We start from the raw sequence: 22484 nt of genomic DNA on the forward strand, positions 1-22484 counted from the left end.
TGGGCTGTTCTGAAAAGGCGTAATCTCCTTCCAAACCCAGAGAAAACAAAGAGCAAATGAACAAAACAAGCCCATCACGTCCATCACCGAGCTCTGGGCCATGTGTGGATGCTTACACGTACAACCCTGTATAGTGGACGAACATCAAGTATCTTCAATAAAGACTGAGTAACAAACTTAGGGGGGTAAACTGGATTTCAGTGGCCTCTACCTCCTTAGGCAGCTGGTACAAAAACATGCCATTTGTTTCTCACACACATTTGGGAAACCCAAAATTTCCTTTTACATAAGACAAATCTCATCATTTCCTGGTCAATGACAATCTCTTAGCATGTGAGATCTCCCAAAGCACTTAGACAAGTTTTGCCCAGCAGCCTATAAACGGCTGTTCTTACGTTTCCTCCCTGGTTACGGCACTAGAGCGTTCAGTTATTTGTTTGTCTCTAGGAGACGGTACTCTGGGTTGAACAATTAAGTGCTAAAAGACAAGTCATAGAAGTAAAAAGTCTTTATTCTAGAGGAAAACATAATACATGCAAAAACTTTCCCAGGCAAATGCAGATGATTATGGGTATTTTTCTCAGAGCAAGAGAATAATCCTCATCATTTAGGAAATTTTAAATGGAGTTAGCTAGAACAGGCAGACAGGCTGCTGCCAGGGTGGGGCCAGGCGGGACAACTGGTTTTCCAGTCTTCCAAGCTTGTCTGTGCCCATCACAACCCTCTGTGACATTCAAAAGAAGGGAAGAAAAAGAGTGAGAAGTTGACCTGCACAGGGAAATTAGTAGTTGAAAAGGTTACTCGCAGGTGTAGTGTCTGAACAACACGTAGATGCGGCACTGAGAAGCATAGTTTTTAACTGCTGCCTGAAGAAGCAGCTCTTGGGACTACGCGTGGAAATGTTCAACGCAGAAAACAGACACAGCAGACGGCGCCTTGTTGTGCAACGTCCACTGCCGGATCACACACGCGCTGACCATGTTTTCACAAATCCTAAGTGCAGCAGCCTCTCCAAGCCTCGTCTGAGGACAAATGCCACCGGAAGCAGCTCAGCTGAAGGCTGATCACAAGGAATTATGGGTAGGGCAGGTGCTGCCCCCTCCTCACTCTTCAGACCGGAAATCAGGGTGGAAAAGGATGGGGTGTTTCTGGACATTGTTCTGCTCGCCATTCTCCTGTGTTTTTGCATAGGCTTGAATTGGCCTGTGTTATAGGGAGTAAGACACAGAAGATGACATCTGCTGATTAACTATGGTTGTGGTAGTCTACATAGATGGTCACCATCCCTCTCTTCCCTTCCTCAACATCCATGCTGCCCCACTCATTCAGGGGGAGAATGGATCTCCCCTTCAGCTGAATCTGGACTGGCCTTGAATCTGAGAACGCTGCAGAAGTCAAACTGTGCCAATGCAGGGCAAGTTCAAGAGGCCGGCCGACTTCTGCTTTCACTAGAGGACGACAGCTGTCAGGCTGTGGAGAAGTTCAGGCTGGAAACACAGAGAGGAGGGAACACGCAGGGAGGGAGAGGCCCCAGGGGCCTCTGAACAAGTGCTTGAAGTTTTCCTGGGCCTTTCTGTTCAACCCAGCTACAGGCAGCCAAGTGAGTGGCCGGGTCAGCAGTGTGTGGAGCAGAAGTGCAGCTTACCAGAGCCCTGTCCGAATTCCTGACCCTCACACCTATGTGCAACAACAGTGCTGTTGTTCTGGTGGGAGGATGGGAAGAACACTCAGCCAGGACAGGGGACGAGGAAACTGACGCTCTATTCCTGGTACTGCCACTAACAAGTCATGTGACCTTAAGCAATCCTCCACCGCCCTGAGCCTGCCTAAGGCTGGAACCCTGGAGAACACTGAAGTCACAGGCCTTGCTCCCAAGGAGCAAACTGGAACTGGAAGTTGGAGAGAGCAAGTGGCACAACACGCTCCGGGACGCATTAGTGTACAGCGAAGGCTTCTAGTGAGGTAAGAAACAGTGCTGCAGGAATCCAGCTCCCAGCCTCCTGTCCCTCTGCAGCACACGACACAAACCCACCTGACTGAGTCTGCAAGGGCCCCAGGGCTTGACAGTCTTCTAAAACAGGGCCCAGCCCTCTCCTTGCCTGTGGCTACCAGCTGGGGTGCCGCCGGCCCAGGGCAGACAAAGGGCACTAGGAACGCAATGCTCCCTGGTAAAGCCATCTTCCGAGTTTTACCCTATGCATGAGTTTCTCTGGATTAGCAACTGCAGCTTTCGAAATACAAACACCTCTGGGAGCTTTAATGTCTGGCAGTCATTCCTTCCTCAACAGCTTTATGTTGTGCAGTTGGCTTTCTGCGTAAAAGCTGGGAGGGAAGAACTTCAAAGGACACACCATAGGGAAGACAGGCACAGCCTATTGGTGGGGAGGCACTGGACAGCCGGAAGAAAATGCATCGCTCAAAGTGGGCCTCCTGTGCCTCGCTTTTTACCGTCCGGGCAGGAACATTATTGCAATAAAGACAGTGATGGGCCTGGGCCCCTCTGCATCATGTGGTGCACACAACTTGTGCAGGGGGACAGGGCAGCCCAGGGCACCTGCTGGGGAAACGCGCAGGATATAAACCCACAGTTTCCAAGTTTGCTGTTTCGCTCTTGGCTCTGGTGCCAGCAACTGAAGACCTTCTTGCAAGCGTAAAACACATGTAAATCCTGAGACAGAGTCTGTCTGTCTCAAGATACACAGGACAGAAAAAGGCAACAACGTTCGCTCATTTAAACCTTCTTTTTTGGGAAGTGGAGTGAGGGGTCTAGGGGAACCCTTTGCATTACTACCCAAGTTTTATTTTGTAAATTAAAAATTACTCTGGAATTTAAAAAATAAAAATTAAAAAAGCCTTTTTTTTCAAAGAAAAGCTTATGAAAAAGCCCAGGTTATGAGGTAACAGGGGGCTACTCTAGTTGAAGCCGGCTGAGGGGTGCAGAACCTCTTACAGCAGGAAGCCGGAGATCCACTGTATCACCCCTCTGGAGCTCGCTTCACCTCAGAATATTCCCCAAGCCCTGAACCAACACTGAGGCTTTATAAATAGAAACAGGATCACTTGGAGGCAACAGGGCGGCTTGTCATTTATTCCTTGCTGTATTATATAATTCCAGAGAAAAAGAGAGAGCCAAGAATCATGCTTCTAAAATTGTGGAACTGATTTTCCATTTCTATCTTGGTTTCTCATGCTCCACACGCCTCCTAGCTAACAAAGCTTCAACACTGACAGTACCACCCATTTGTTTTCATTATGCTGGTTCTTTCTAATCAAAAATAAGTGCTTGGCTAATTGCCTTTAAGATTTATGAAAACAACCAGTTAGCTTAATTTTTATGTGCAAATAAGACACTGAAGAGAAACGCTTATTATATTTACTTTTGTAAATATGTTTTGCGTCCCATCACAGGGGGCACGGCAGAATTCTGGAGTAGACACATATGGGTTCGAATCCTGCCAGTTACGAGCTCGTCTTGGACAAGTGCCTTCATTTCTCGGTGTCCTCGCCCTCCGCTCGCAGAACTGGTGAGGGAGTGAAATGAGAACATAGCACGATGTCTGGCACAGGGTGCCAGGTACTCAACAGTGGTAAACAGGTTTTAAAAATTATATAATCAGGTTAAAAGAGTGCGAGGGATTTAAGTAGGAGGTTTTGATTCACTGTTGGAAAACCCTGGTTTCCGGTTTTAAAGCCTTCATGTGGCTTAGCACAGAAAGATTAATTAGGGCTTAGGAATTCATCAGTGCCTCTGTTCTGGATAGCAAATTAATACTCCAGGGAAGAGGTGGACGGGGATTAGGCAGGTAAGGGCCACAGGCAGAGCACAGTGGACAACTCTGCCAACCGCACCTGGGAGCCCTGTGGCCAGAGGATGAGGGTCGCTCTGCAGAAGAGCACAAGCTAGCATCTAGTCTCCCCATAGTGATTACAATGTGCCAGACACTGAGCTTTGCATGGATTAGCACGCTTAATCCTCTCAGCAAATCTGTGTGCTGTACTCTCTCAGTCTCCTCCAGGAAACATGGCCTGCTCTGCCAGCCACGTGCTCAGGTTCGACAGCTCTTGAGAACTCAGCTCCCCGGGCCCGCTGGTCCCCCTCTCCACTATGTGCCCACCCCTTCCTGTGTGTGACTGCGGTGGTCCTTCAGTGCATAGCCCCCATCTCTGTTCCATTTAAGTGAACGCACCGCCTGAACATTGAGTCCCAGCCCCGAACTGCTTGCTAAATCACTTTCCTTCTAAATCAGTCAGGTATGATGGGCTCTGTTCCGCTGTGCGTTAGTTTTCATTTTGACCGATTAATCTGAAGAGCTGGGGTTTTGAACTTGCTTTGCTGTTCCCACCGTCATCTCCTCCCAAACAGCTGATGCCTCTACACATTTCTCCCGGAATTCTCCATATCTCAGTTGTTCATCAGAGATGCATTTTACGGATGTTCTAAGAGTCCTTCAAATTCTTTCTGCTGTGACTTGGTTCAAAACAGGAAGAGTTTTTGTAGTTTATTATGTATCTACTTGCTCATTCATTTATTCAACAAACAGATTCATTTGTGCTTTGTTTGGTCTTGCGGGAAACATAGTAATGAATGAGACAGGGACTCTGACGTCTAACAGGTCAGAGAAGGTGAGACCTGTACACCTGTACGGGAGAAGAGTCTCGCTGGTTCTGCAGAAGAGTGATGAGATTTTTCACAATTCCGATTTCTGACTGTGGAAATGGAGAGGTAGCATTTTGGGGGAGGGGATCTTGAAGAAGGAGTGGGGTTTGGCTCAGAGAAAAATGATGACCAAGGATGTTTTCGGAGGCAGGGCAGGTCACAGAGAGGTGGTGGAGGCAGAATGTGGCACACGGGTGAGCAACCAGTCACGGGGCTGGGCCACAGCACCCGGGCAGCAGGAGTTGAGATTTCGGCAGAAAAGCTTCCCTTCCCACACATCTTCATCTCTTCCTTTTGGGGGTCCTGCAGACTGTGGGGGCCACTGTCCCTGACACGCACAGGCTGGGGTGGTGTCTCTGGGCTTGGACTAGGTGGGGAGGAGAGGCACGGGGTGCAGGTCTGCTCAGTGTCGAAGTGGGTGTCCTCAGATCATGAGAGAAGCAGACAAGGGAAACAACGCTGACTGCAGGCGGCAGGAACGGGCTAAATATAGCAGCCGGAAGACAGGAAAGACGCCCAGTCTTTCTTGAACAGATGGGGGAACAAGAAGTGGGAAGTGAAGGAAACAGCAAGTCTCGAGGGGAAAAGGCAGGGAGGCCGGGGGTGTTCTGAGGAAGCTGTGGTGTGCACAAGGGCAACACGCACACAGTGTGAATGGAATCCAAGCCAGACGCATACGGCAGCAGCAGAGGAAGCCACCGCCAGATAAAATGGGAGAGGAGCACCGAGACGCGGTGGCAGTACACAGAGAAGGGGTATGGTGTGCGCAGTCGTACAGCCGGGCTGCAGAACAAGCTGCAACACCAATCCCAAGCCCCAGAGCAAACACAGGCTAAGCTGGCTGCTGACCACCGCTGTGGTCGTGACTACTCTGCAAAGCTCTCGGAGCCTGGCAGCCGAAACAGCTGTAAGCTCACAGGACTGGGGGAGGATTTCATTACACGAGATTTCCCAAATGAAATACTTTGTTTAGTGCTTGGCACGTGGTAAACTCTCAATAAATGCTGACTTTATTGTTGTCTCCAGATTATTACTCCAATCCTGAAAAGTTACTCCAAGGAATTTTGGATGCATGCAAACACAAAACTGCTTGAATCATCCCGCACATTCAATGGGAAAATGCACACACACACACATACACACACACACCCTCACATAAATCGTCAATGTCTAATGGCCAGTGACTTCGGTAACTTGTGGTACATTCACGAACAGAATACCATGCAAGGTTTAAAAGTGTTCTTACAGAACACTTAATAATATGTCATATACTAATTGGGAAAACAGGTTACAAAGTAGTAGATAAAGAATAATTTTGATTATGAAAAATAATGTGCATAAGAGAATTTATGCTAGTTATTCTTCCAGTGGTGAGATTAGAGATTTTTTCCTTTCTTTATTGCTCATCCCCCACCCCCTGGATTTTCTACAGTGACAGTGGATATTTTGGTAATAAGAAAATCAAGGTTTTATGCAAATAGCATAATGGAGAAAGAATTTTAGAAAGGAAAGTAAAAGGTGATTACCAAGGTGAAAAAAGAGGTGTTAATACTTTTAAATGATCAAAATTGATTCCAAATCAAACTCTAAACAACACTGTATACTTGTGGACAAATCTGTGCTTTATAAAAAATAGTAAGGAAAACTTAAAACGAAATGCCTAGTGAAAAAAAAAGTGATTAAACAGAACTTGCATAGTAGAGGGCTTTACTACTAAAATGGGAGCACGCATGGCCATTGCTCTTCATGTGTAGAAAGAATATGATTTTTAAAAAAGACTTGTTTATGCATTTGAAAGAGAGAGAGAGAGAGAGAGAGAGAGAGAGAATGAATCTCTTCCATCCACTGGTTCTCTCCCCAAATGGCTGTAATGGCCAAGGCTGGGCGGGCCTAAGCCAGGAGCCAAGAGGCAGGAGCTTCTTCCAAGTCTCCCATGTGGGTGCTGGAGCCCAAGTAGCTGGGGCATCTTCTGCTGCTTTCCCAGGTGCATTACTGGGGAGCTGAATCAGAAGTGGTGCAGCTGGGTCTCTATCCGGTGTCCGCAAGGGATCATGGGATGCCAGCCTTGCAGGCGGCAGCTTCAACCCACTATGCCACAACGCTGGCCCCAAGAACGTGATTCTTAGATACTTAAAGGAGCCTGCGTTGTGGTGCAGCAGACTTCGCTATTGCTTGAAATGCCAGCATTCTGTATCACTGGTGCCAGTCCCAGCTGCTCAGCTTCCAATGTAGCTCCCTGCTGATGCACCTGCCAGCCTGGCTCCTCCCCAACTGTGCTGCCTCGGTTGGCCCTAAGAGAGACCATCCCGCTCCCTTCTCCACAGCAGCGCAGGCAGAGCCGGTGAGCAGGTTCACAAGGTGCAGTACACAGGAAACACCCAAACTTCCTTTACCAAACTGCAACCTGATTCTCAGCATGTCCTCGGAGTGGCTGATTGCATAGCAAATCACCTTCACTGGTTCTCAGGTGAGTGACACAGCGCCACATCTCTTTTGAGGTCAGGTGTTGGCGGGTTAAAATAACCAACTCAGATCATGTGTTTGCCATGGGTCAGACATTTAGCATGTGGACTGTAAATATTTTTTAAAGATTTATTTTATTTATTTGAAAGAATTACAGAGAGAGGTAGAGCCAGAGAGGGAGACAGCGAGAGAGGTCTTCCATCCTCTGCTTCAGAACTCCCCAAATGACCGCAACAGCCAGAACTGTGCTGATCTGAAGCCAGGAGCCAGGAGCTTTCTCTGGATCCCCCACATGGGTGCAGGGGCCCAAGCACTTGGGCCATCTTCTACTGTTTTCCCAGGCCACAGCAGAGAGCTGGATTGGAAGTGGAGCAGCCAGGACTTGAACTGATGCCCACATGGGATGCCAGTGCTGCAGGCCAGGGCTTTAACCTGCTGTGCCACAGCGTCAGCCCCGTGCAAATATTTTTTAAGTAGAACGTGGAAGGCCCACAAATTGAAGAGAGAAATTTTCTTTCTTATGTAGCTGCCTCTCATTATTTTGACTGAGGGAGTAAAAAGATCCTAGTTTCTTACCCCATTTTATTCTTTGGCTCTACCTGATGAAGCAGAAAGCTCCCAATGCTAAAGTCATGACTGGTACCTTTTCCTGTAGATGGAGCTAACCACAGCCTCCCTATGCCTCAGTCCCATCATCTGTGAAATGGGAGGTAACTACAGCAGGGACCTCACAGGGGATAAACCTGGAGGATTAATGGAGCTCAGAACTGAGGGCCCAACACAGAAAGCACTCTACAATCACCAGCACTTGGCCAGCATCTACAAGGAGAACTTGTAGGACAGATTTGAAACTTTAGGATATAGTTGAAACTTGCTTTCTGTGTGCAAAGTATCATTCCTGATTGGGTATTCAATTAATCTTACTTCGAACAATTCTTGTGGCTCTTTAATATGCATGAAAATAACCTGAGGGCCTTGAAATTCACTGGGTCTGGGGGGCCAGCGGTTCACATTTCTAACCAGCTCCCAGGGCCAGAGGCAGCTGCTCCAAAGATCACAATCTGGGTGCTGGGATTTACAGGAGCCACTTCGGGCCCTCCGATCCATGATTTACGGCTGAGTGCAGCTTCCAATCCTTTTGGGAAGGCTGTAAAATACTTTACTATCTCCCCGCTCTAAGGCAGCGTTAACAGATGGCTGCGTGGTGAGATGCATACTTGGTGATGGTCCAAAAGCCCTCTTCTCAGCGAGCAGTCAGACGCAGGGGGCAGAGAAGCAGGGTGACGAGCTTCCGGGACAGCCTTCCAGCCCCTTGACTGCACAGAGCGGCCCCCTTATTCTATTCAGAGCGAATGCACAGACCCCTCGGAATCAATTTATTCCACTGGAAACGCAAGTACTTACGAACTGCATGTTGAACAACACAAGTGACAGGGAAGTTAATTTTGTGGGATGCCACATGCTCTTTTCTGTAACTTTGGATCCAAAGGCTGCATGTAAAGGGTGCTTTTCAAACATGAAGGCAGCAAAAAGGGTACTTCCACCATAATTCATGGTATTTACATTCACCCCTGATGTTTTAGAAATCTTTATAAAAATAATAAGAAGTGCTAAGAAATTTTGGCCTTTGAAAATATGCTTTTATGCCTACTGCTGCTTCAACACTGTGAGCTATTTTATCCTTTGTTTTTCTAAAAGTTGCTTATAAAAACAATAAACAGGATAAACAGGAAAGATGAGAACAGTGCCCGAAAACACCGATTTACTCTCATGTGCTACAGATCCTAAAGTAAATTACATAAGCTTACAATCCTTGAGTAAATATACTGGAAACGAACATAAAACCTTTAACTAGGACCGACGTCGCATAGATACAACCAGAGCGGGAAGTCCAGCTCACGTGCACAGCTCAGCCCTCATCCGCAGTCCTCCAGCTGCCTTTAAAGAATGACATGCCCAGGAAGTGTCTCAGTGTGAGGCAAGGTTGTTAAGGCAATTGCCTGTCTTTTGAACACTTATGTCTCTCCTGAAAGGCCTGTCCTTATATGCAGGAGCATAATTAAATGGAATTTGTGGAGAAATATCCCCATCTTTTGGACTTTCAGGTAATCATCCCCTTGCTGAATTTTGTAATTAGGCAATGTGACCAATCTTTTGTAAACCCACACAGCTCACTCCTTCGCCAAGCCAATCAGCACAGCTGTTACTCTGTCTAACCAGGGTTCCCCCTCTCCACTCACGTGATCAGACCAACTGACAGGTCACCCAGCCAGCACCAGGGCCTCCAGCTGAGTCTCTCATGGTGTTGCTGGCTGGGCAAAGCCATCTGTGCGCCCTCCCTTGCTGTTGCTGGCACCGCAAGAAGGCATCTGCACAATGGCTGACCCAGATAGAAGGGCCCTGGCCAAGGTTATTTTCCTTATGGGAAAGCTAACTGACCCGTGTGAGGATGAAATGTGTGCACTGGTACCACCATTCTCTGGGCTAACTGAACCCCATAATGTCCCAGCGGACACAAACAAAACACTGCACCCTACAGCAAGTCCAGCCTGAGGATGCAGCACGATTTAGGAAACTGAAGTTACAAACGGGTAAAGGAAAGCAAGTGTTGGAATAGCTTTAATATTGCTCTTTTAAACACGAACACTACCGATCGAAGAATTTTGGCAGGCAGAACGAAGGTGAGAAGGGAATAATTCTCTCGGTTACCTTACTTGCTCATACACCTGTGACACTTTTGCTAATTCATCCCTTAAACTAATTTATAAAAACTCCATCTCTCCACAAACACCAGCAGCTCCTATTAGCTTTTATAGGCGGTTGGGAAATGCAGCTGAGAAATGAGGCAGCTCTTTAAGCCCTAGGGGATGCTACAGCGAAACCCACTACATCTGAACACTCGCAGCGCACATAAACCCTCAACAACACTGATTTACTCGCGAATGTGCACTGCGTGCCAGACACAAAGCCTGGCAGGCACGGGGAAGCCCGGAGGGAGGCCAGTGCTCACAACAGCCTCTTAAGCAAACACAAGCAGTTCTACGACCTTTGGAGCACAGGAAACCTTTTGCAGATTGCATGGGACACGCACGCCACGTCCATCCTGAGCTCCTACTTCTCCGGGGGTGGGGAGGGGAGGCTTATCTAGGGTCTGCCAGCTTCCAGGGGGTGATGGGGTGGGGGAGGGGTCCTGAGGGACACAAGTGCTTGGGTTGAGGCTGCAAGGAGGTCAAAGAGTTCTGTGGCCACACGGATCATTTTGGTTAAAAGACACAGAGAAGGAAAACCACCCAAAAGTCAGAGGCAGCACGCTTGGTCCAAGCAACTGAGAGGCTGAGGAGCGGAGGGAGGCTGGATGGGGCGAGGGCATCACCAGCCCCATGGGCCACAGCACAACATGTGCGTTGTTTTGTCCCAGGCAGACGGGCCTTCTGCAGACACTGAGTCAGACACTCACAGTGAGCACGCTGGTGTCATGGAGGATGCGGGAAGCATGCGATCATCCATACAACGGACGGACTCTGACATTTCTAATGAACAGGGGAGCTACAGCAACGACGGAGGGCACGATCCTCCCATAGCCTCCTTCCTCCAGCCCAGAAGTTGCAGGTTAAACACAGGGAGAGTCAGTTCTGTTTCAATGCTTGGTTTCAAAATGTCAAGCTGTCTCTAGCTGACTGATGTCTTAGGGAGCTACTAAAGCACCTTGAACTTCACATTTGCTGAAGCACAATTTCATTTTCAAGACGCGTGCTGCAGATACTGCCAGTTCCTCGACCCGGTCTGTTGTGGCCACGCCCACAACCCAAATCCCTCGGGTTCCAGAAAGTCTCTTGCCACCTCTTCAAAGTAATTCACAAGCTGCACCCCTTCGGTGTCCACTTCCCCGATCAAGCTTTAGGCTCTTTCCAAGGTAAAGTGCCACCTTTGTTGTCATATTTACTCATTCTTTTAATCACAATGTATACAACCACGCAACTGCTTTAAATACATTCTTAACTTGCTTAATGTGTCACCAATAAAGTATCTGAGTTCTGTGGGCCAACCGCCTTTGCCCCTGGAGCCCTTGGCTTTGACACATGATTGAGCACCTCACAATGACTTGGGAGCTTGTAAACCAGATTAGAGCCGACTATTCTGAAGACTCTCCTGAGGATGAGTCCACCCATGACACCCGCAGTGCAGCTCTTTCCACCAAGTACCTCAGACCTCCTCGCAGCGTTCCCACAGCGTCACTGCACGGGGGCGCTCTGTGCACCCTCGCTCTGCAGGGGCAGTGCGGACGCTCTCCCTGTCTTCTTTCCCAACAGGGCCCTGCAGCCATGAGCTTCCTCTTAAGGTGAACCTGACCTAATCCACAGACGTGGGGCGGGGCTGGGCCTGATAGATTTCAGGGTCATACGAGTACCATACCAAGGGACGAGCGTAGGAATGTTGGAAATGAGACGTAAAGGGAACTTCTGGAGTGGTTCTTTTTTTTTATTTGACAGATAGAGTTAGTGAGAGAGAGAGACAGAAAGAAGGGTCTTCCTTCCTTTGGTTCACCCCTTAAATGACTGCTACGGCCAGAGCTACACTGATCCGAAGCCAGGGGCCAGGTGCTTCCTCCTGGTCTCCCATGTGGGTGCAGGAGCCCAAGCACTTGGGCCATCCTCCACTGCTTTCCTGGGCCACAGCAGAGGACTGGAAGAGAAGCAATTGGGACTAGAACTCGGTACCCATATGGGATGCTGGCGCTGCAGGCGGAGGATTAACCAAGTGAGCCATGGCGCTGGCCCCTGGAGTGATTAAAAATATCTTTGTCCGCTGGTGCCGTGGCTCACTAGGCTGATCCTCTGCCTGCGACGCTGGTACCCCGGGTTCTAGTTCCGGTCGGGGCGCTGGATTCTGTCCCGGTTGCCCCTCTTCCTGTCCAGCTCTCTGCTGTGGCCCGGGAGTGCAGAGGAGGATGGCCCGAGTGCTTGGGCCCTGCACCCGCATGGGAGACCAGGAAAAGCACCTGGCTCCTGGCTTCAGATTGGCGCAGCACCAGCTGTAGCAGCCATTTAGGGGGTGAACCAACGGAAGGAAGACCTTTCTCTCTGTCTCTCTCTCACTGTCTAACTCTGCCTGTCAAAAAAAAAAAAACTTTGTCCAAAAAAAAAAATCCTACACGGAGGATCTCTGTGAGACCTCAGAGGAAAGGGTCATCAAAGGAGACACTCCTCTCTGAAGGAGGAAAGAACATCCACTTTGCTTATGGCCAAGTCCAAATACCAGTGGAGCCTATGGTCACATAGGGCTTCCATAGCCTTTGCAGCCCATGATGAGAGCCCCAGATGATCACTGACGTCATAAAAAAAAAAAAAAAAAAAGAGTGTTAGGGGCTGGCGCCAAGGCGCACTAGGTTAATCCTCCACCTGTGGTGCTGGCATCCTATATGGGCGCCAGTTCTAGTCCCAGTTGTTCCTCTTCCAGTCCAGCTCTCTGCTGTGGCCCAGGAGTGCAGTGGAGGATGGCCCAAGTGCTTGGTCCCCTGCACCCACATGGGAGACCAGGAGGAAGCACCTGGCTCCTGCCTTCGTACCGGCGCAGCTCCAGCTGTTGCGGCCATTTGGGGGGTGAACCAATGGAAGGAGGGCCTTTCTCTCTGTCTCTCTCTCTCTCACTGTAACTCTACCTGTCAAATAAATAAATAAAATCTATATAAAAAAAAGAGTGTTAATTGTTAAAGGAACAACAGAAGTCACTATGCACTTGCTCCCCAGGTAGGACCTCTGTCCCTATTGAATTGTAATACGAGAATCAACTGCAAACTTTCTCCCCAAACTGTACTCTATATGTTGTGTGTGGGCGTGGGGACAAACTGTTGAAATCTATGCTTAGCATAGAGTTGGTCCTCTGTATATAAAGTCATACTAAAAATGATCCATAATGAAGAAGGAGATGGGAGAGGGAATGGGAGGTGAATGGGAGCGGGGTTGGGGGGCATGGGGGGAAAGAACCACTGTATTCCTAAAGTTGTTATCTATGTAAAAATGCATTCATTAAATAAAAAAAAAAAAAACAGAGAATTACAAAAAAAAAAAAAAAAAACCAACACTTTGCCCTTAAGATAGGGTTAGCATATTTATAAAAAAACAAAGCACATACAGATCAACCTGAGATAAAGAATAAGTAATCTTTTAGTATAAACCATGCAATATTTGAGGCAGAATTATACCAAAACCTCATTCATAGCTTCTCTGAAATTCAAACTCGACTGGGCATCTCCTGTTTTATCTGGCAAGGCTATTTAGGAGACTGTCCTGGAGGGCACGGCTTGCTGATCTTCTCTGGATGCTGGTGAGTGCTATGACGTTAGGTGTAGCTGTGTTGTTTCCAGTCTGGAGAGGGCCAGTTCTGGGGCATGGTGGGGCAAAGAGATGGCAGGAGCCTGGGTCTTTGAACACACTGAGGAGCTTGTAAATCAGTGATTCGAAACCTTGACTATACCTTTCAGTGATCTAGCAAGCTTATAATAACTGCCAATACCCAGTCCTCAGCAAGATTCCAGTTCAGTTGTTCAGTTATCAGTGGTGATTTTAATGCTCCGCAAGTGATTCTAACTGCAACCAGCGATGAGAAGTCCTTTAGGTTTCCCTGAGCTAATAGCTGTCCTTATTTCTGAAATCAGTCTTAGGATTTCAGTGACATGCAAATTAAAGCATCTTAAATACGGACCGTTTTCTTTGAGTGCAATGCAAGGTTCAGTGTTTAAATTTTCTTTAATTAGAACAACTAGGAAACTTAAAATCTCACTTCCTGGCAAAAGAATTAGGCTTGCTCATTTATTTGAGAAAAAGATTATGTGCCTGCCCAACCATCAATCCTAATTCTGAAGACCTTCACTGAGGATGTCAAAAGAGGAGCTTGGTGCTAACAGAGGACTGAGGGTAGGGACTTTGAATATGGTGAGGAAAAAAAAAATCAATGCCTCACTTATCCTTGGCAACAAATAGATATTAATGGTTTTAACACTGACCAGTTGGATATTATTTTGTTGCCTACAGCTGAGTTTAAGATTCCATAATTTCACATAGTTGTTCCATGATGATTTTGTTCTTATATTCTTCAATTTCACTTTTTGAAAAATATTTATTTATTTAAAAGGCAAAGTTGCAGAGAGAGAGAGAGAGAGAGAGAGAGAGAGAGAGAGAATGCTTTCATCTGCTGGTTACTTCCCAAATGGCCACAACAGCCATGGTTAGGTAAGGGGTAAGGTTAAAGCCAGGAGCCTAGAACTCCATCCAGGTCTCCCACATGGGTGGCAGGGGCCCAAGTACTTGGGGCACCTTCTACCTCTTTCACAGGCGCTTATATCATATGCCACTGTTGGCTGCTCCACTTCCAATCCAGCTTACTGCTCATGTGCCTAAAAAAGAAGTACAAGACAGTCCAAGTGCTTGGGCCCCTGCTACCTATATGGGAGACCCAGAGGAAGCTCCTGGCTCTGGCCTGGTCCAGGCCCGATGGTTTTGGCCCTGGGAGTGAACCAGTGGATGGAAGATTTCTCTCTGTCTCTGTCTCTCCCTCTCTCTATAACTCATGACTTTCAGATAAACAAATTTTTTAAAAGTAATGTCCTTGATATTTTATGGAATCTGAATCTTTCATCACAATGAATGAAGAAGAGCTGCAGTGGAATGTAAAAATATGCCTCCAATCCAAAAGGTTGCCCAGAATCCAGACTGAGAACAGTGTGAAGTTAAGCAATTTGGCATCATTTCTCCTTTTTAACTCTGCCTAAACTGGGTCATCACTCTGCATCATGAGGCCTCCTTCAATTTTTCCACACGTGACAGTGGGTGTGGGTGTGTAGGATTTGTGGGGCAATTTGTGACATAGTTTGCAAGTTCTTTACTTGTTAAGGGAGCCCTTGAGAGAGCTGCAGGTGCATATGGGAGGACTGAGTCAATGTTGAAAACCCCTTGGGAATTAAAAGGGGTCAGCATGTCCACCTGAGGGTGATCCCAGAGGGGGCTGTAAGGCCCTTCCTGTTGCAGGGACAGATCTGATTGGATTTGGTTTATTTAATGAGAGAAGGTCAAGAATAGAATTCATCAAGGGAGCAAAACAAGAAAGGACAGGCCACTTTAAAGCAGACACTGGGGCTACCCTGTGCTGCAGTGGGTTCAGCTGCTGCTGGCATTGCCAGTGTCTCACACTGGAGTGTCCGCTCTCTTTCAGATTCAGCTTCCTGCTAATGTGCCTGGAAGGCAGCAGAAGACGGCCCAGGGATCCTCAGTCTCTCTTCTCTCGCTGTTCTGCCTTTCAAACAAACAAATAAATCTTCCCAAAAAAGCAGAACACTAAGAACAGGTTAGGTCAAAAAAAAAAAAAAAATGCAGCTGGGAAAGTCAGGAATAGGTATCTAGTCTGGGGTCTGTGAATTAGTGGGGGTGGGTGCAGCTTCCCCGTCCACCCCTGATTTGCAAGTCAAACAATTTATTTATTTTTTTACCTTTTGCTTGCTTGTTTTCAAATATAGCCCATAACTTCCTAGGACTTCCTGTGAAGCCCATTTGGTTTTGGCTTCTTACAAACCTACTTTGAGTTACTATAGCAGTTCTTATCTACTGGCCAAAGCAACCTTGTGAAATCATGCTCTGACTGAAAATGATGAGGCCATAGTTTTATAAAATAGTGCCTAAAACACTGAACTACAGTTGGTAGATTCTAAGGGGACATGTCACCATCATGAAGTAAAAAGGAAGCTTGGGAATTTGATTATTTTATCTTCTGGTGGTCCAGATATTCAAGGCTTTTAAAAATTTTTTAGCTATAATATAATGTCAGGACTGAGAAGGGTCTTGGTGGTAGTATTTTCAAAATTTTTTTTAAAGATGTGTTTATTCATTTGAAAGTCAGAGTTACAGAGAGGAGGAGAGTCAGAAGGAGAGAGAGAGAGTGAGAGTGAGCGAGCGTGCTACCATCTACTGGTTCACTCCATAGATGGCTATAAAAGCCAAGGCTGGGCCAGGTAGAATCCAGAATTGAGGAGCTTCACCCAGGTCTCCCACATGGGTGCAGGGACCGAATCACTTGGGCCATCTTCTACTGCCTTCCTAGGCACATTAGAAAGTTGGATTGGAAGTGGATCCCATAGCTTTACCTGCTACGCCACAATGCTAGTCCCCTTCAGATATTTTAAAAAAGCACTTAGGAAGCAATGGCGCTGTGGTGTTGCTGGTAGAGCCGCCACCTGCAGTGCTGGCATCCCATATGGGTGCCGGTTCTAGTCCTGGCTGCTCCACTTCTGATCCAGCTCCCTGCTATGGCCTGGGAAAGCAGTAGAAGATGGCCCAAGTCCTTGGGCCCCTGCACCTGCGTGGGAGACCCGGAGGAAGCTCCTGGTTCCTGGCTTTGGATGGGCGTAGCTCCAGTCATTGTGGCCATCTGGGGAGTGAACCAGCAGATGGAAGACCTACCCCCCCACACCTCTCTGTAACTCTGCCTTTCAAATAAATAAAAATAACTAAACAAAAAGTATGTCATTGTAAAAATTAAAAGAAAAAATAAGAAAGGAAAGAGGAGGGAGGGAGGAAGTGTGGACAGGAAGGACAGTAGGGTGGTAAACATCACTCTGCACCTAAATCTGTATATATGAAATACATGAAGTTGGTTTACCTTACATAAGTAAGAAATTTTTTTTTTTTTTTGGACAGGCAGAGTGGACAGTGAGAGAGAGAGACAGAGAGAAAGGTCTTCCTTTGCCATTGGTTCACCCTCCAATGGCTGCCGCGGCCGGCGCGCTGCGGCCGGCGCACCACGTTGATCCGATGGCAGGAGCCAGGAGCCAGGTGCTTTTCCTGGTCTCCCATGGGGTGCAGGGCCCAAGCACCTGGGCCATCCTCCACTGCACAACCTGGCGACAGCAGAGGGCTGGCCTGGAAGAGGGGTAACTGGGACAGAATCCGGCACCCCGACCGGGACTAGAACCCGGTGTGCCGGCGCCGTTAGGCGGAGGATTAGTCTAGTGAGCCATGGCGCCGGCTAAGTAAGAAAATTTTTAAAAAGAAAGATATTGATAAAGTAAAACAAAACAAACAAAAAAAGCACTTGTGACCAACTGTATTTCACAAGCAAGCACCTCACACCAAGGTCAAGCTTAAATGAGCCAAGTCTAGTCAGCTTAATCGAATACAACTTACAACACAGTTCATTACATCTATCTGCAATGACAGACCTGTAGGGGCTGACACTGTGAAGTGGTAGCGAAGCCGTGCAAGCTTCCTGCCTGCGGCAATGACATCCCCCACGGGCGCCAGTTCGCGTCCCAGCTACTCCTCTTCTGAGCCAGCTCTCTGCTTAAGGCCTGGGAAGGCAGTGGAAGACGACCCAAGTGCCTGGGCCCTTGCCACCCACGTGGGAGACCCAGAAGGAGCCCTGGCTTCAGCACGGCCCATCTCCAGCTGTTTTGGCCATTTGGGAAGTGAACCAGCGGATGGAAGACCTTTCTGACCCCCCCCCCCTTCTCTCTCTCACTCTCTATCAAATAAATAAATAAAATCTAAAAAAAGTGGAGATACTAATTTTTTTAAGAAAAAGAGGATTAATAAGACATGAGTGGGAAACTCAGTGTAAATAACTATGCTTGATATTATTCTTGTGATTAAATAAATTTCTTTCTCACCTCATTACTTCATGTTAATGCTAACACGTTTTCTTGGTACTAGTCAACTCTTTATTTTATCATTACTGCCACAGAATACAAAGCTCGGGAACTTCTCCAACAATTGCAGTTGCCTTCTCACTAACCTGCAACATGACGCTCTCACAGCAGGAGTCGGAGGCTGGCGTGGCCTCTTCTCCAGGCAAGAGCAGCCCCGCCCTGCAGTGTGCGGCTGACAGAGGATGCCTCTGGTGTGTGTGAGGTTCCCCCACAGGTGCATCTTGCTGGGAGTTCTTGCTGGAACTCACAGCATCTCGGGGAAGAAAGCTACGGGGACAAGCGGCAGAGTTCACGGAGAGAGTGCTGATAAAGGTGCCCACGTCTCTGAGTAGCTTTCTGGGAAAAGCAGCTGCAGCTTAGCTATGAGGAAGAATCTAAATGGTGGCCCTCTAGCCTCAGGGTTTCACGGCCAGTGTGAAGGCCACCTGCCTCAACAACTGTCTCCTTTTGTTCATATGCCTAGAACGCCTTTGACGGGAGCAAAGCCCTTCTGGAACAAAGGCTCAGTAGATCAAAAATAAAGCTTCCTGGGAAAGTTAATAGGTGTTTGAAAGAATCAATGATGAGAAGCCAGGGAGAGAAGGTATTAAAGGAGAGAAGGCTGTGTAGCGGAGGACAGCGGTGCCACGGTGGGGGAGAGAGGAGGACAAGGCTTCTGACCCCACACTCTGGCCTCTGGCCCTGGCTGACCTCCATCAGCCCAGGACAATTCAAAGCCCTCATTTCCGTCCCTGCCAGGCACACTTGCACTTAAGGGTACAGATTATTGTTCCCCAAGGCACTGTGGCATCGAAAGAATAAATACATGACAAGTTTCAAGAGGGGTCAGTGGAAGGAAGCAAATGCTACATCAATGATACATTTGCCCCAGCTTGATTCAAAGCCACAGGAATTTCTGGCCAGAGACTGTAAAAGATCTCATTGCTTCTTTTGAGCTCTCCCCTGGGCAGTGTTCAGCATGGGTGCAATCTGGCATCCTTGCATTTTCTGGAGATGATGGGGATGAGGACAAATGAGGGAGGACGAAGGCCCAGCATGGAGGCTCTGTTCTACCGAGGGCGGGGCAGTCTGGGCGGGTGGGGGGGAGCACTTCTCCTGTGATTGTACTTTCACAGGCTCCTCAACTGTTTTGGTCCAAAATTTATCAAAGCATAAAGATGTCAAGTTGGTTGTGAAACCTGTTTACAAAAGCTCAGTGACACTGTCACGCTATCAGCTGTCGACAACAGAGCTTTTATGACACTCCCTCTGACGCTCATGCTTTTCTGCAATGGGCTGTGTGAACTGGGAAGCAGAGGACGGAGCTGGAGGATGTTCCCAGAGACCTTGAGCGGACTCACAGGCAGTCAATTGTGAACAAAGGTCGAGCATAACTCAACGTCATGCTTCAAGCACCTGAGTTAACTTGACCTTAGGTTAAAATGTCTACCATGAGGCTTAATTTAAAGAAGCTAGAAAAACTGCTGATGTCTAAATTTATTTTATAATTACTCATTTTAATAAGCTATATTAAATGGGAATGTATTTTAAATGGGACTGTATTTTAATCCATTCACTGTTAACACTATTGATTAAACAATGAGAGTACAAGTATGTATTTATGAACTGAAAAAATCCCATAATTAGATGGACTCCACATGCCAGCTTTCAGTCCCATCCAGAAGCCCATAAAGAAATCCATTACATAATATGTGTTTCTAGGAAGTTCACACACACTGCTGACTGAAAAGAAAACCTGGTAACTAGGACAACCCTGGTATCCTGGGAAGCCTCCCCTGCTCAATTTCTTTCCAACATAAACCTCCCTCCAATTGCCTGAAAATCCACCACTACAGCACCACTGGACAACAGAACCGGTTCCCCTCAAATCAAATGCTTCAAGGAAGGATATAATAACACATTCTGGCAATTAATAATTTCAGGCTAATTTGCTTTTCAAATTGTCCGCTGCCTTATCATATTCCTCTCTAGCTCATATACCCGGTTATGGGCCTCTCTTAACCTTCCCCTTAACAGAGGGTGGTTTAGTAGTACATGTGTGGCTCAATTCTGGCCAACGAGGTGGGGAGGTAAGCTTGCTGGGGAACTCCCAGACTCCTCTAGACGGTGGAGGGAGGGAGGGAGGGAGGAAGAGAGAGGGAACGAGAACCTTCCTGGCTCTGTGGCGCTGTCCTGGGAACATAATGGGAGTAAGTTGAGGACAAAGCCAACACACTACTGATGGCAGAGTGGAAAGATGGTGATACCGAACAGCTGAATTATCTTGGCCTGGACTTACTTCAGAACTCTTGCTATCTGATATAATAAACAGCAAATCCCATCATCTGAGATAATTTCATCTCTCTCTTTTAACCCAAAAGCAACCTGACACAATTCCAACTATTTTCTGTTCTGCCAGGAGATGTGAGGGAGAAAGAGAACTGGCTGCCTACTCAATACTCCCCTCCCCTACCTGTGCTAGGAAGCTGATACATTTCCAGACAGACAACAGTGCTTAGAGCTTAAAGGAAAAAGATATGTGTCTGTGGTTCAAGTGTATCTTGCACATGAAGCTTGTCTAGACCAGTGTAGCCTTTGCTGATCTGTTCTCTGCAGCCATACTGTTTATTGTTTTTACTCTTATATGGCATTGAACTATGTCATGTCTCTAAGGTAGTTTAATTCTTAACACTTCCCCCCTCAGTTTCACTGTAAGCATCCTCTCTGGGACTCCTTACACCTACATAGTTAATGCCTCAACTGGCACTTTCTAGAGCATGGCCTGAAAGAAACGGGGCGATGTTGTTTATACTTCCAGAAGTAAATGAGATTCTGCTGTCCAATTTCTTTTCATTCACTTGACATTTTTTGCTATTGTCATGATTTATAATGTATGTCAACAAAGTTAAATTTTGTGTGTATGACCATGTCATCCGCTCCAACTACCCAAGGGCAGTGATGAGTGTTTGGAGGGGTCATAAAGACAAAGGCTTTAGGAGCAACCCCAACAGTGCCACGAGCCCTCACGTGGTGGCACTTCCCCATGCACTCTGCTATTTGTAACAATTCCCCAATCGTTTTTCTATTTTGTGGTTTAGAGAGAACTTTGGACCATGGATGCCTTTAGATCTCTGCAGATTTTTATATAATTACTGCAGAATATAGCAAAATGCCTTGTAGTTCATCAGGAATTTCAAAAAATCCTTTTAACTGGCTGATATGCTTAAATCTTAGAACTTACTCACTTACAAATCAATTTTAGAACTTTTTCCTATATTCAGTGTTTTCCTTATCTTTTACTCTTGGCAAAGATATTCTTGGAAAAGTATTTGGCAACAATCATAGAACATGACTAACAGTGCTAAAACAAGAAAGATGTATTTTAACAGTCAGATGAATGACCAACTAAAATAGATTTCTAGAAAACTAAGCATTGAATGCCACTTATATGTTTTCAAGCAAAATAAAACAAAAAATTTAAAATATCAAAAATTTCAATAGTCTTTGAAAAGACAAAAATCAGAGCTTAATTAAAATCTACATTTGAATTAGATGATGTAATAAGGGCTCTTTTAGGCAAAAACAAACAAACAAACCAAAACAAAAACACCAAAAAACAAACAAACAAAACTCACAGAGGCAGAGGGAAACTGACTTCATGAATAAATTCCAATCCTAAAAAAACAGTATAATTGATAGTGAATGAGGTCGATTTAAAAAATTTCCTATGAGCTTGTTCACATTTCAGTAAAGAAGCATGACGATGTTTTTCACAGACATCTTACCCAAGGCTTCATTTATTACCTTGTAACTGCTTGAGCTGAATTTTGCCCTCTTTCATTTCATGAACAAACGGGAGGAAATGTGACGATCTATAGACTACGGAACGACTCTGCATGATACCCAAAAGGCAATGCTAGGAGGACACACATTCTATGATGTAATACATGATGCTTGCCCAGGACATGTCCCACCTATCCTGATTTTGAAAATCATTTCTCAAAACCCTATGATAAGCAGATTACAGCACACTTTGGCGGATAGCTATTAGTAGATTATCTTTGGCTTCATGTCTGTTTTCAACAGCTGGTTTAGCCTTTTGCTAATTGATTCTAACAATTTCTTGACCCTGACCCACTTAAAAAGATCAAACTGAGCCTTGCAATCTGAAAGGTAACATATAGTTAAGGCACAGGGGACTCAGAGCGAGAAATGTCTTCGTTTTGATTTCTGGCCTGTCCCTTGTATGAGAAACTGCTGACGATGACTTTAATAAAAAATACCTTGAACTCTTTGGAGTATGTAGAAGCTCCGTGTATCCACAAAACTGGGCTGGGAATGAAAGTGAAGTGGGCCCAGGGACAGTCCCTGGATACTCTGGTGGCAGTAGGTGGCTCCCAGCTAGGACCCTGCAGTCTCCAGCTGTGCACTCTTAGGCTGTGAGACCCATCAATCTTGGAGCTTAAATCAATAAAAGCTTATTCATCACTCACACTCCAGGCAGGCTCTCCTCACCGAGTCAGGGAAAGGGACCATACACTTTTAACCTCTGACATGGTGTGGGTGGCCTTGCACGAGCAACACACATGCATTGCCTCCACTTACAACTCCCCAAGGAGAGCTGTGCATAGACTGACAGATTACAGCAGACAAGGAGGTATAACCCTATTAAGCGTCCAGAATGGGGAGAAC

At 46.7% G+C, this 22484-nt stretch overlaps 1 protein-coding gene across 18 annotated transcripts in view; it reads right to left on the reverse strand.

Moving 5' to 3' along the window:
• Positions 1 to 22484, reverse strand: part of TBC1D5 (TBC1 domain family member 5) — a 605221-nt gene that overhangs the window by 21611 nt on the left and 561126 nt on the right. The window lies entirely within an intron of this gene.

The sequence above is a fragment of the Oryctolagus cuniculus genome, chromosome 4 (genome assembly GCF_051225735.1).
Source record: "Oryctolagus cuniculus isolate XC-2025 breed Fujian yellow rabbit chromosome 4, ASM5122573v1, whole genome shotgun sequence".
NCBI classification, from domain to species: domain Eukaryota; kingdom Metazoa; phylum Chordata; class Mammalia; order Lagomorpha; family Leporidae; genus Oryctolagus; species Oryctolagus cuniculus.